Source organism: Tamandua tetradactyla, chromosome 13, assembly GCF_023851605.1.
Source record: "Tamandua tetradactyla isolate mTamTet1 chromosome 13, mTamTet1.pri, whole genome shotgun sequence".
Classification (NCBI taxonomy): domain Eukaryota; kingdom Metazoa; phylum Chordata; class Mammalia; order Pilosa; family Myrmecophagidae; genus Tamandua; species Tamandua tetradactyla.
In genome coordinates, this window is record NC_135339.1 from 14551639 (window position 1) to 14564160 (window position 12522).

Genomic DNA, 12522 nt, shown 5'->3' on the forward strand with positions numbered 1-12522 from the left:
CCAATGGAGACCTGCCGTACTCTTGCTTCCCAACTCCCTAACCCTAAGACTTAAAAACTCTATCCCCCACCACTTCGGGGCAGCCATTTCTCTCTTGATCTTGAAATGCTGCCCAAGTGGCTCTGTTTCTCCCTAAAATAAAGCCTTTGCCTGAACTTTTTGTTATCTTCCTCATTCCTGGTGAGTTTGCTGAGTTTGCCTTTCAGATAACCCTCAGTGCTTCAGTAGATTGAAAGAGCCACTGTTGGACCATATTCTGTGGGCATGGTAGAGAATAGGCACATCTGAGAGCAGCTGTGGCAGGGAGCTCAAGTAGCCATGAGGGAAGAAGACCAGCATTGTGTGCATGGTAGCAGTAGAGAGAAAAAGAAGGAAAACAGTGATTTATGTTTTAAAAAATCAAATAGTAGGGAAAGATATAAATTAAAAAGTAAAATTTCTCCCTCACTCATTCCAATTACCAGTAGATTATCTTCTGAATTGCTAAAGGAAAAAGTGCATAAATCTGCATGTATTAAAAATTGAATACTTTCCTTATAAAATGGTTTTACATCTTGTGTTTTGTTAAAAAATGTTCACTACTATCTTAGACTTTTTTCTCCAGTGCTGACAAAGCTTCAGTAAATATCTTTATGCATGTGTGTTGGAGCACACATGTATGACAGGGTATTAAAACCTTCAGCTCTCTTTCCACCTATCTATCCATCAGTCTGGGTCAGTGTATGCCAAGTATGAACCTCTAATATTGCCCATGCTGAATAAAAGTTTCTGTTCATTCTAAATTTACACATATTTTGACAAATTATCTTTCAAAGACTTTGCAACTATCCTCCTCAAAGCATTAGGTCATGAGATTAGCTAATTCCCTCTCAATTCACTAGCACAGTTGCAGTCAGCTTCCTTAATTATGATCAGTGTGATGGGTAAAAAAAAATGCCATTTATTTGTCTCGAATGCCTTTCCCTAGGAGTGTGATTGCTCATATTTTTCTAAATGTGATGTTTATGACTGCCTTTAATTAAAATAATGCAAGTATGCAATGGAATTATTCTCCCTCTTTTTCTTATCTATTGGATTTTTTCAGATTTATTTTGACCTTAAATACACTTTAAGTGTTATATAATCAACTTCAAAAGTCTTTTAATTTATGGCCTTAAGATTTGATGGCATATGTAGAAAGGCCTTCTAATATCATGATATATTAGATATTCTTTTCTAGAGTCATCCATATTATTTTGTAGTACTTTTCAGGTTTCAATTTGTCTGCCTGATTTACTGATATATCTTGAATTACTTAGGAGTAAGAAATGAGGTAGCATGTCAGCCTTCTGTGTCTCAAAATGCTGGCCAGTATCATCAACACAACTTCTTATGTAAATTTTAGAAAATGTAACCAACTGATTTAGTGTAGTATTTTTAGATTAGAGTTCCATATACATTTTACAACTAATATCTGGAAACTCAATCATATTCTGCCGATCCATTTCTGATCTAGCCACTTTGTTCAATAATTATCGAGTATTTCTATAAGGAGTAGCTATGATTTTATTATGTGTTCAGTATAATTTAATAATTCATTTCATATATGATAAGAATATTTCTTTTAATTTCTCTTAATTTCCAAAAGGATTCTATTTATATTAATTTTATTTTACCAAATAAACTTTAATACCAACTTCTAAAATTAAAAATGAATAAAGTTGGTTAACACTGTATTTTTAAATTTAACTTTGTGATGAATTATAGCTTTTGAAAATTATTAGCCAAGAAAATTTGGCTTTTTATTTTACATAGATAAGTTGTCTTCTTCTACATTCTCTATACATTCCTTGGTACATAAATATTTATATGTAGCGTATTTAACTTTTGATGCTACTTTAAGTGGAATTTTCATCTTATTAGATATCATTAGTTTATTCAGAGATATTTCATTTTTATATTAATTTAGTAAAAATTTTTTTTTCATTTTTTTCTTTCAACTTTTAGATATATAACACTTTGGGAATTATAATAAAATTGTCATCTCCTTGCCATTATTTGCATTTCATATTTCTTCTATATAATCACTGTTTTTTCAGCATATTATCTAATCATTTTTGTGGTACTGAGCATCTTTCACTTGTTACTGACTTTAAAACAAAATACTGAAAATTTATTTGAAATCATAAGATGTTAAAATTTTGCAGGGGTTTTTATTATTGTTATGGGCTGTTATTTTTTATGAATGAATATTGAATTTTGGCAAAAGTGTTTCAGCATCTCTTGGGATAAAATATGCCTTGGCTTTTTGTTTAAATAAGAAGATGGATTTTCTAACATTGAGAAAACTATTAGGCAATATTTCAATTATAAAGCTGATTGATTTAGCCTGGGAACATTTTGTCTATGTGAAACAAGTTTTAAGACTCTACAATACTTTGATCTGTTAATTTAATTTCCAATGATTTATTCTCAATTAAAAAGAAATGTTGGATTCCCTAATATTGAGGCATGTTAGGAATTTATAGATAAATTCCACTTGGTTTTGTTATTCTATTTACAAATATTTTTAAAATACTTTGCATTAATATGCATATATCATATTGGTCTGTAGTTATTTTTCATCTGTTTTGTCATCTTTGTTAAGTTTGATGTCAGTATTCTAGTTTTGTTTAAAAAATAATATTGAAGCTTTCTTCTTTATTCTCTGAAAATGTTTTAATGATATCAATATTGTCTATTGAATTATCTCCCCAGTGTACGTAAATTGCAGATATTTTCCAAATTTGTTGATGTCACTTTAATTATACTTATGTTTTAACTGCATAATTTATTTGAGATTATTTTTAATTACAAATTTCCACTGTAGAAAATTGAATAGTATCTAAGCAATAATATTCAAATCAAGTAAAATAAATAACTCAAAGATAATTACTCATATTATTTTGCTGCTTACTTCCAGTTTATATATTTTTAAAAATATAAACAAATGGATATTTTTTTCTCCTTAATTCACTAAATCAGGAACATGCTACTCTATAACTAATTCTTAAATACTGTTTGAATGACCTTATGTTATTCTATGATGTAACAGGATTAATTTTAAACAATTTTTTATCACTAAAAAATTCACAGAAATGAGCTTCTGATGCATATGAATATTGGTATATAGTTCTCTTTGATTAAAATTTTTATTTTGAGGTAAATATAGATCTACTTGCAATTTTGAGATATAATACAGTAAGATCCTGTGTATCCTTTACCTGGTTTCCCCAATGGTGACATCTTGCAAAACTGAAGTCCAATTTCTCGACCATGATAATGACATTGAAAATCAAGATACAAGAAAACAATTCCATCACAAGGACTTTCCATGTTGCCCTTTTGCATTCACACCTGCTTCCCTTCCATATCCACCTTTTCTTTTACTTCTGGGCAACCATTAATCTCTTCTTCATTTCTATAATTTTTTATTTAAAGAATGTTGTATAAATAGAATAACAGCAATATGTAATGCTGTGGCATTGGCTTTTTTCAGTCACAATAATTCTCAAGATTCATCTATGTTGTGTATATTATTGATTGGTTGATTGATTATAGCATAGTGTTTCATGGTATGGAAGTACCTAAAGTATATTTAGCCATTCACCTGTTCAAGGATGGCTGCCCAGTTTGTGATCATTAACAAATAAATCTATGAACACTTCTGCATAGGTTTTTTTGAGTAAATCTAATATCATATCTCTGATATCAATACCCAGACTTCAATTTCTGGTTGTACAGAAGCTGCATTAAAACATTAAAACAAAACAAACAAACAGAAACAACTGTCAAATTGTTTTCAGGATGGTTGTACAATTTTTATTCCAACTAGCAAGATAAAAGAGATCCACACAAGATGGGAGGAAATTGCCATGAAAATGTTATAGGTTTTTTATATTATTTAAGAAAAGCATGAAGATATTCAGCATTTCTCAACATTATTGATTCTTATGTATCAATAAGAATAAATCTTGGTGGTAGTGTGAAATGGTGCAGCCATGGTGGAGAACATTTTGGTTGTTCCTCAAGAAGATTAAACTTAGAATTACCATATGACCAGCAATCCCACTTCTAGGAAGACACCCCCCCCAACATTGAAAGCAGGATTTGAACAGATATCTGTACCCCAATGTTCATAATAGCATTAATGATGATAGCCAAAAGTTTGAAGCAACCCAAGTATCCATCACCAGATGAATGGTCAAAATGTGTTATATGCATACAATGGAATAGCATTTAGCTCTAAAAATGAACAAAATTCTGAAACATATTACAACATGAATGAACCTTGAAGACATCATGTTGCATGACGTAAGCTAGAAAATAATGTATTATCTCACTGATGCCTAATAAGCAAATTCATAGAATCAGAAACTAGAACACAGTTTACCAGAGCCTGAAGCAGGGTGTGGGTGTGGGGAGTTAATACTCAATTGGTACAGAGCTTCTGTTTGGGGTGATGGAAAATTTTGGTAATGGATGGTGATGATAGTAGCCCAATATTTGGAATTACATAATTAAATTCAATGAATTATGTTAGAATGTGGTTTAAAGGAGTAATCTTAGGTTTTATATATGTTACTGGAATAAAATTTTAAAAAGCTCAAAACTGAACACTAACATATGCTTCATTATATTACACAATATAATATGCAACGTAAATAATGGACCGTAATATAAACTATGAACTTTAGTTTACATATTGGTATAATATTATTAATTCATCTGTTGTAGCAAAGGTACCACAATAATGCAAATTGTTAAAATAGGGAAAACTGTGTTTGGGGGGGAATATGGGAACTCTATTTTCTGCATTTTTATTAGAGAACCTATAAGTTCTCTAATAAAAAATTTTTTAAAATAAAAATATGAATTAGCCATAGATGTATGTATTTATTTTTGCACTCTCAATTCTATTCCATTGTTCTATATGTCTCTCCTTCTGCCAGTTTTGAACAGCTTTTTAAAACCTTTATTATTTGCTTATTTTTAAAGAAAGCTTTTTATTTTCAATTTAGATTTAGGCTAAAGTTGTAAAAATAGTACATATAGTTCCTCTGGACCTATATTGTTTCCTCAATTATTAACATCTTACTATAGTATTGTGTATTTGTCACAATTAATAACCCAATATTGATGCATTAATTGATGTATGGTTCTTTAATTTATTTAGTTGATGTGGTGAATTGCATTTATTGATTGTCAAATGTTGGTCCAGACAATACACTTCATCATGGCATATAACTTTTTTTAATCCATCATGGATTTCAATTTAAGCATTTTTGCATCTATGTTCATGAGGGGTGTTGGTCTATGGTTTTATTTTTTTATTTTGTCATTATTTATATTGGGCATTAGGATAATGTTGGCTTTACAGAATGAGTTAGGAAGTGTTCCCACCCTACTTCTATTTTCAGGAAAACATGGGGAGCATGAGTATTATTTCTTCCTTAAATGTTTGGTAGAAATTAGCAAAGGAACCATCTGGGTGTGGTTCCTTCATTTTCAGAAGATTATTGTTTAAATTATTATTATATTTAATTTATTTTTAATTAGGGAAGTTGTAGCTTTACAGAATAAACATGTAAAAACTGCAGCGTTCCCGTATAACCCCTCTTGGTGACACTTTGCATGAGTGTGGTGCCTTTCTTTGTTAACGATTGATGAAAGAATATTAAAATTGTACTATTAACTACAGTCCATGGTTTATATTAGGTATATTTTTCCTAGATACAACCCTATTATTAACTCCTTGTATACATGTGGTACATTTGTCAAAATTCATAAAAGAAGATTTTTATAATTGTACTATTAGCTATAACCCATCATTTACAGTAGGGTACCCTGTGTTGTGCAATCCTACGTTTTATCTAGTAACACATATATGACCTAAAAGTTACTCTTTTAACCACATTCACATATATAATTCAGTGCTCTTAATTACACTCTTACTAATGTGCCACCATCACCACCAATCATTTCCAAAACTTTAAAATCCCTAAATAAAAATTCTGTTCAAGTTAAGTATTGGCTCTCTATTCTCTACCTCCCATCCCGTTCCCTGATGACTATATTGTAGATTCTAACTCTATGAGTTTCTTATTATAATTAGATCATATCAGTGAGATCATACAATATTTGTTCTTTTGTGCCCAGCTTATTTAATTCAGCACAATGTCTTCAGGGATCATTCAGGTTGTTGCCTCTATCAGGACTTCATTCCTTTTACAGCTGAATATTCCATTGTATGTATATGCCACATTTGGTTTATCCATTCATCAGCTGATGGACACTTGGGTTGCTTCCATCTTTTGGCAATTGTGAATAATGCCCCTGTGGACACTGACGTGCAAATATTTGTTCAAGTCCCTATTAGTGGGATTGCCCGGTTATATGGTTATTCCATATTTAATTTTCTGAGGAACTACCAAACTGTCTTTCACAGCACAGTGGCTCTACCATTTTATGTTTCCGCCAGCAATGAATGAATATTCCTATTTCTCCACATGTTCTCCAACACTTACAGTTGTTTTTTTAATAGTAGCCTTTCTAGTGGGTGCAAAATGGTATCTCATTGTGGTGTGATTTGCATTTACCTAATAGGTAGTGATATCGAGCGTCCTTTCATCTCCTTTTTTTGTCATTTATATCTCCTCTTAGAAGAAAGGTCTCTTCAAGTCTTATATTGCGCAGCTATTCTTGATTTTACCTCTCACTTGAAGCGAACTGCCATCTTCTTCACCAGTTTCCAAAAGAAATTCATCCTTGTTTCTTTTTCTTTTTCTTTTTTTTAACTCCACTTGAAGAAGTGTGGGTTCAGACTGTGGAGTGGGGTGCAGGGAGTATCACAGTCAGGTGTGATTCCTACTCCACGTTCTTTGCTTCCTGTCTTTCTCTCACTGCTGACTGCACAACCCTTCTCCCCCTGCTTTTTACCCTGCTTCTTCCAGAAATCCACAGTCTGGACATGTGATTGTCTCCATGGCACATGACCTGTCACAAGTATAATCTAGTCCCAGCTTCTCACAGCTCAGTCAGGCCAGTTTGCTTTTCACAGCCCCAAACCATTCCCAAACTCTATCACCCCCTGGCTTGATGAATTTCAGTGCCTTTAATGTCCCCATCTCTTTTCAGACATTCTTGTGTACTTTTTTTTTAAAAAATATTTTTATTGAGAAATCTGCACACAAACACACAGCCCATCTATAGTATATAATCAATGGCTCACAATATCATCACATAGTTGTATGTTCAACACTGTGATCATTTTTAGAACATTTGCATCACTCCAGAAAAAGAAATAAAAAGAAAGTATTAAAAAACTTATTCTTCCCATACCCTTACCCCTCCCTCCCATTGACCACTAGTATTTCAATCTACCTAATTTTTTACCCTTATCCCCCTCTATTATTTATTTATTTATTTATTTACTTATTTATTATCATTTTTCATTCATCTGTCCATATCCTGGATAAAAAAAGCATCAGACATAAGGTTTTCACAATCACATAGTCACATTGTAAAAGCTATATAGTTATATAATTGTCCATTTTCAGAAGATTATTAATCATTGGTTTAATTTCTTAATGTCTATTCAAGATAACTATTTCTTTTTGTGTGGATTTTGACAGTTGATGTCTTTTAAGGAATTGGTTAGTTTCATCTAAGTTATGTTCTTTTATTATCTTTTTAGTGGCTATAAGATCAACAATGAGGACTGTTCTTTCCTCCCAGATATTGGTAATTTGTGTCTCCCCTCCCCCATTCTCTGCCTTATTTTTTTTCCATTGCCAATCTCATATACCTAATTTCACGCGGGTTGACTTCATGTAAAATCAGGCCCTACTGTAGTTCCAAAATGTTCATCATTCCAAGAGAAACTCTTAACTCATTAAGCAATAAATCCCTGTTCTCCTTGCCCTTTACTGATATAAAGTGCCCTATGAGCACTGCTTTTTCTACATTCTATATGGTTTGGAAAGATGTGTTTTGTGTTTTCATTCATCTTCATGTATTTTCTAATTTCTCTTGTCCTTTCTTCTTTTTCCCATTTCTCATTTTGAGTGTGTTGTTTATTTTTTACATTTTTCCAGTTTTATAGATTTCCCTTTGTTACTGATTTCTATTTTCAATCGTTATTTTAAAAAGATAGTTTGTATGGTTTCAATCCTTGTACATTTATTGAACCATGTTTTGTAGCCTAACATGTAGTTCATACTGGAGAATGTTCGATGAGTATTTGAGAAGAATTTTCATCCTGCTATTGTTGAGAGGAGTGTGCTGTTAGCTTTAATTGGTTTATACTGACTTCCCCAGAGACGGTTCTGTCAATTTATATTTTTATGTTTCTCCCTTTACTGGGCCATATTTTTCTGTTTCTTTGCATGCCTTTTTCTTTTCAGGTTGAAAATTGGACATTTAAATATTATTATATGTTGACTCTGGAAGTACCTCTCTCCATCTTTGCAGATTGAATCCACCTCATTCACAACTCTGCCATGCCTTCACTTCTTAATTGACCCAAGCCAAGACATAGACCTGTAATGAAAGTTTTGGGTCTTCTCAGTTCTTTTCTGAGCATGCATCCTATCCTGGGCATGTCTGACTTTCTAAATCCCCGGTATACACAGGGACTTTTTTTTTTTTTTTTTGGTAGCTTTATGGTGGGGATCATGTTTCATTCTCTTTCCATGTGAGTATCCTGTTATTGCAGCACCGTTTGTTGAATTTTTGGGGGGAGGTGGATGCTGGGAGTGGGGAACACATGGGCCAGGAATCAAACCCTGGTCTCCCACATGGCAGGCAAGAGTTCTACCACTGTCTTATCCTTGTACCCCTTACACCAGATCTTTTGATTGTTGTAATCTCCCAAAGAAACTCTCTCTCTGATTCCTTCAAGGCTCAGAACATCTATTATATGTCACAATTACAGTCTTTTGGGCAAGGCACCTGCAGATTTTTTCATTTACCCTCTGCTGTTTCTGAACAGTGCCCACCACTTTTCTCCTGAGTGGTTACCAAATTAGGAGTATGCCTTGCATCATTCCTTCTGGTGGCCCCAGACAGGGTAGAAAGACAAAATGCAACAATATATGAATAAAGTCTGCTATGCTGCCTCCAGGACCAGGGACGATGGAGAATGAAGTCTGCTATGTTCAAGATGGTCCCTAAGCCAGAAAAGCTTGCAACATGAGCAAATAAAAAGGTTACAAACTCTCCTTTATATATTGTTTTTGTTTTGTTTTGTTTTTTGCATAAGCAGGCTCCAGAAATCCAACCTGGGTCTCTTGGCATGGCAGTGAGAATTCTGCCACTGAGCAACTGTTGCATCACCCTCTCCTACTATTTTTTAATTGTCTTTCTTGATTCATCTTTCATTTGGTTGCCATAAACTTTGATTGTTTTCCGGAGTCCCAGTAAAGTTTATTCTGATTGTTTGTGCTTGCCTTTTGATACTTCTGTGGTAATGCCACTGAAAAAGTCTGCCAGTTTTCTCTCTCAGGTCATCCCTACACTTTTACCCTATTTGAGTATTTATATTAGCACTAGGTTCCTTGAAGATAACATATAGTTTGTCTTACACATTCTAACAATCACTGACTTTTAATTGGTGTATTTATACCATTCACATTTAAAAGTGATTATTTATAAACTTGAGTTAAATCTGCCATGTTTGTAACTTTTCTATTTGTTGCATTTACTCATTCTCCCCCCTTTCCTGCCTTCTTTTTGTTTTTATTGAACATTTTATATTATTATATTTTCTCACATACCTCCAAATATCAACTATACTTATTTTATTAATTTTGACATTTGCCCTGGAATTTACATATACATTTTTAACCAGTGTAAGTTCCATTTCAAATAACACTACATGACTTCATACATACTGCAGATATCTTAGAATATCCCCAATTCTTTCCTCCTATCTCTCAAGATATTATTCATTCATTTCACTTATCCATATTCTTTAATCATTCATTATGTTTTTACTATTATTGATTTAAGCAGTTATATAGTGAATCAAAATTGAATATGAGGGTGGGCCATGGTGGCTCAGCAGGCAAGAATGCTTGCCTGCCATGCCAGAGGACCCGGGTTCAATTCCCAGTGTCTGCCCACGTTAAAAAAAAAAATTGAATATGAGAAAATAAAATATTTTATTTCACTTTATCCATTTTCTACCATTCTTCCTTTTCTATGTTTATGACATATTATTTTCCTTTATCCTGAAGAACTTCATTTAACATTTCTTGCCGGACAGGTCTGCTGGGAGCAAATTACTTCAGTTGGTTTTTATTTGTCTGATTTCACTTTTTTTTTTTTCAGAGAAACTCATATTTCTCTGTTCTAGTTTACTAGCTGCCAGAATGCAATAAACCAGAAATGGAATGGCTTTTAAAAAGGAGAATTTGATAAGTTGCTAGTTTACAACTCTAAGGCTGAGAAAATGTCCCAATTAAAGCAAATCTATAAAAATGTTCAAATGAAGACACCAACAAGAGGTGACCTTCACTTAAGAAAGGCTGATGAAGTTCAGGGTTTCTCTCTGTACTGGAAAGGCACATGGTGAGCATGGTGACATCTGCTAGCTTCATCTCCAGGCCTCTTGCTTCATGAAACTCCCCCAGGAGTGTTCTCTTCTTCATCTCCAGAGGTTGCTGGCTGGGGGACTGTATAGTTCTCGTGTCTCTGATGCTCTCGTTATTCTCGTGACTGTGGGCTGTTGCTCTCGCACTGTTGTCAAGCTTTCTCCAAAACGCTTCCTCTTTCAAAGGATCCCAATAAACTAATTGAGACCCACCTGGAATAGGTGGAGTCACAGCTCCCTCTAAGGAAAGGTTAATACCCACAAGTGGGTGAGTCACTTCTCCATCAAGATAATCTAATCACATTTCCAGTCTACATTACTGAATACAGATTAAAAGAAACGGTTATTCCCATACAAGTGATTGGAATTAAAACATGGCTTTTCTATAGGGTGCATGAATCCTTTCAAACCAACACATTCTCCTTCACTTTTTTTTTCTTTGGATGCTGTTCGGCAGGGTCACATTTCATTCTTTTTCCATGTGAGTATCCCTTTATTGCAGAACCAGTTTTTGAATTTTTGTTTGGTTTGGTTTTTTGTTTGCTTGTTTGGGAAGTGTGTGGGTTTGTGCTCAAACCTGGTTCTCCTACATGGCAGGTGAGAATTCTATCACTGAACTTCCCTCACATCCCCTCTCCTTCACTTTTGAAGGAAACTTTTACTGAATCTAAAATTTTAGGTTCCTTTCTTTAGCACCTTAATACCTTGCTCCTCTTTCTTCTTGTACCCTTGATTTCTGACAAGAAGTCCATCGCATTTCTTATTTTAGTTCCTCTATATTTAAGGTATTTCTATTTTCTGGCTTCTTTCCATGTTTTTTCTTTGTCTTGGTTTTCTTTAGTTTAATGATAATATTCATAGATGTGTTTTTATTAGAGAAAGATTGATTGTACTTGAGTTTCGCTGACATTCTTATATCTGTGGTTTAGTGCCTGTCACAACTTTTGGAAACTTCTTGCCATTACTATTTAAATATTGCTCCTGCTCTGTTCTTTTCATCTTCTATGTCAATAATCCTACTATGCATTTGTTACGATTTTGTATATTTTTGCACAGTTCTTGAGTTTTTCATTCTTTTTAATCATTCATTTTATCTTTGCAATTCAATTTCAGAAATTTTTATTGACCTATCATCAAGACCACTGATTCTTTCCTCAGTCATGTTAAATCTACTGATGAGCCCATCAAAGACATTTTATTACTGTTGTAAAAAGGGATTTTATAAAGCTTAACAGTAGCTAATTTTTCCTGCTTAATTTAGCTATTTATATATATTTTAGCTTCTGAAATATCCAGCAAAAGCATTTGTGTCATTTTATATTCACGGCTATGCATTTGGTGTGAGTTAAGAATTGTAAAGAAAAAAATTATGGGCCCCATCAGGCTGAAGATAAACAATCCGGGACTTTCCCAGGGCAGTTATCTGCTTCTCACCACCCCCATGACTCCTTGCACCACAATTACTTGTTGTAAAACTGCGGCTATCTGCTTCATGCAAAAAGCAACTCCCATGACTCATGCTCAAGAAATGCTTGTTGTAAAACTGTTCGTTATCTGCTTTTTGCAAAACAGCACCTGTGACCCATGCTCGACCCCCACCCCCCTCATCTTACCCCTTAAAAGCTTTTCCAAACTCAGGCTCGGGGCTCTCTGTTCCTGCGTGTTCAGTGAGCCCCACGCATGTGTGGTAAATAAACCCCTTGCGTGTTGCATGAGAGAACATCTCTTGGAGTCTTCCTTTGCGTGGCAAAACTCTCAAATTCTTACACTGTTACTTTTTTTTATTTTTAGAATTTTCATTTCTTCCTTCAAGTTTTCATCTGTCTTCTTATATTAGCCATCTTTTCTTGCAGGTTTTCTACTTTGTTCCATTAGAACCATTAGCATATTAAGCATATTTATTTTAAATT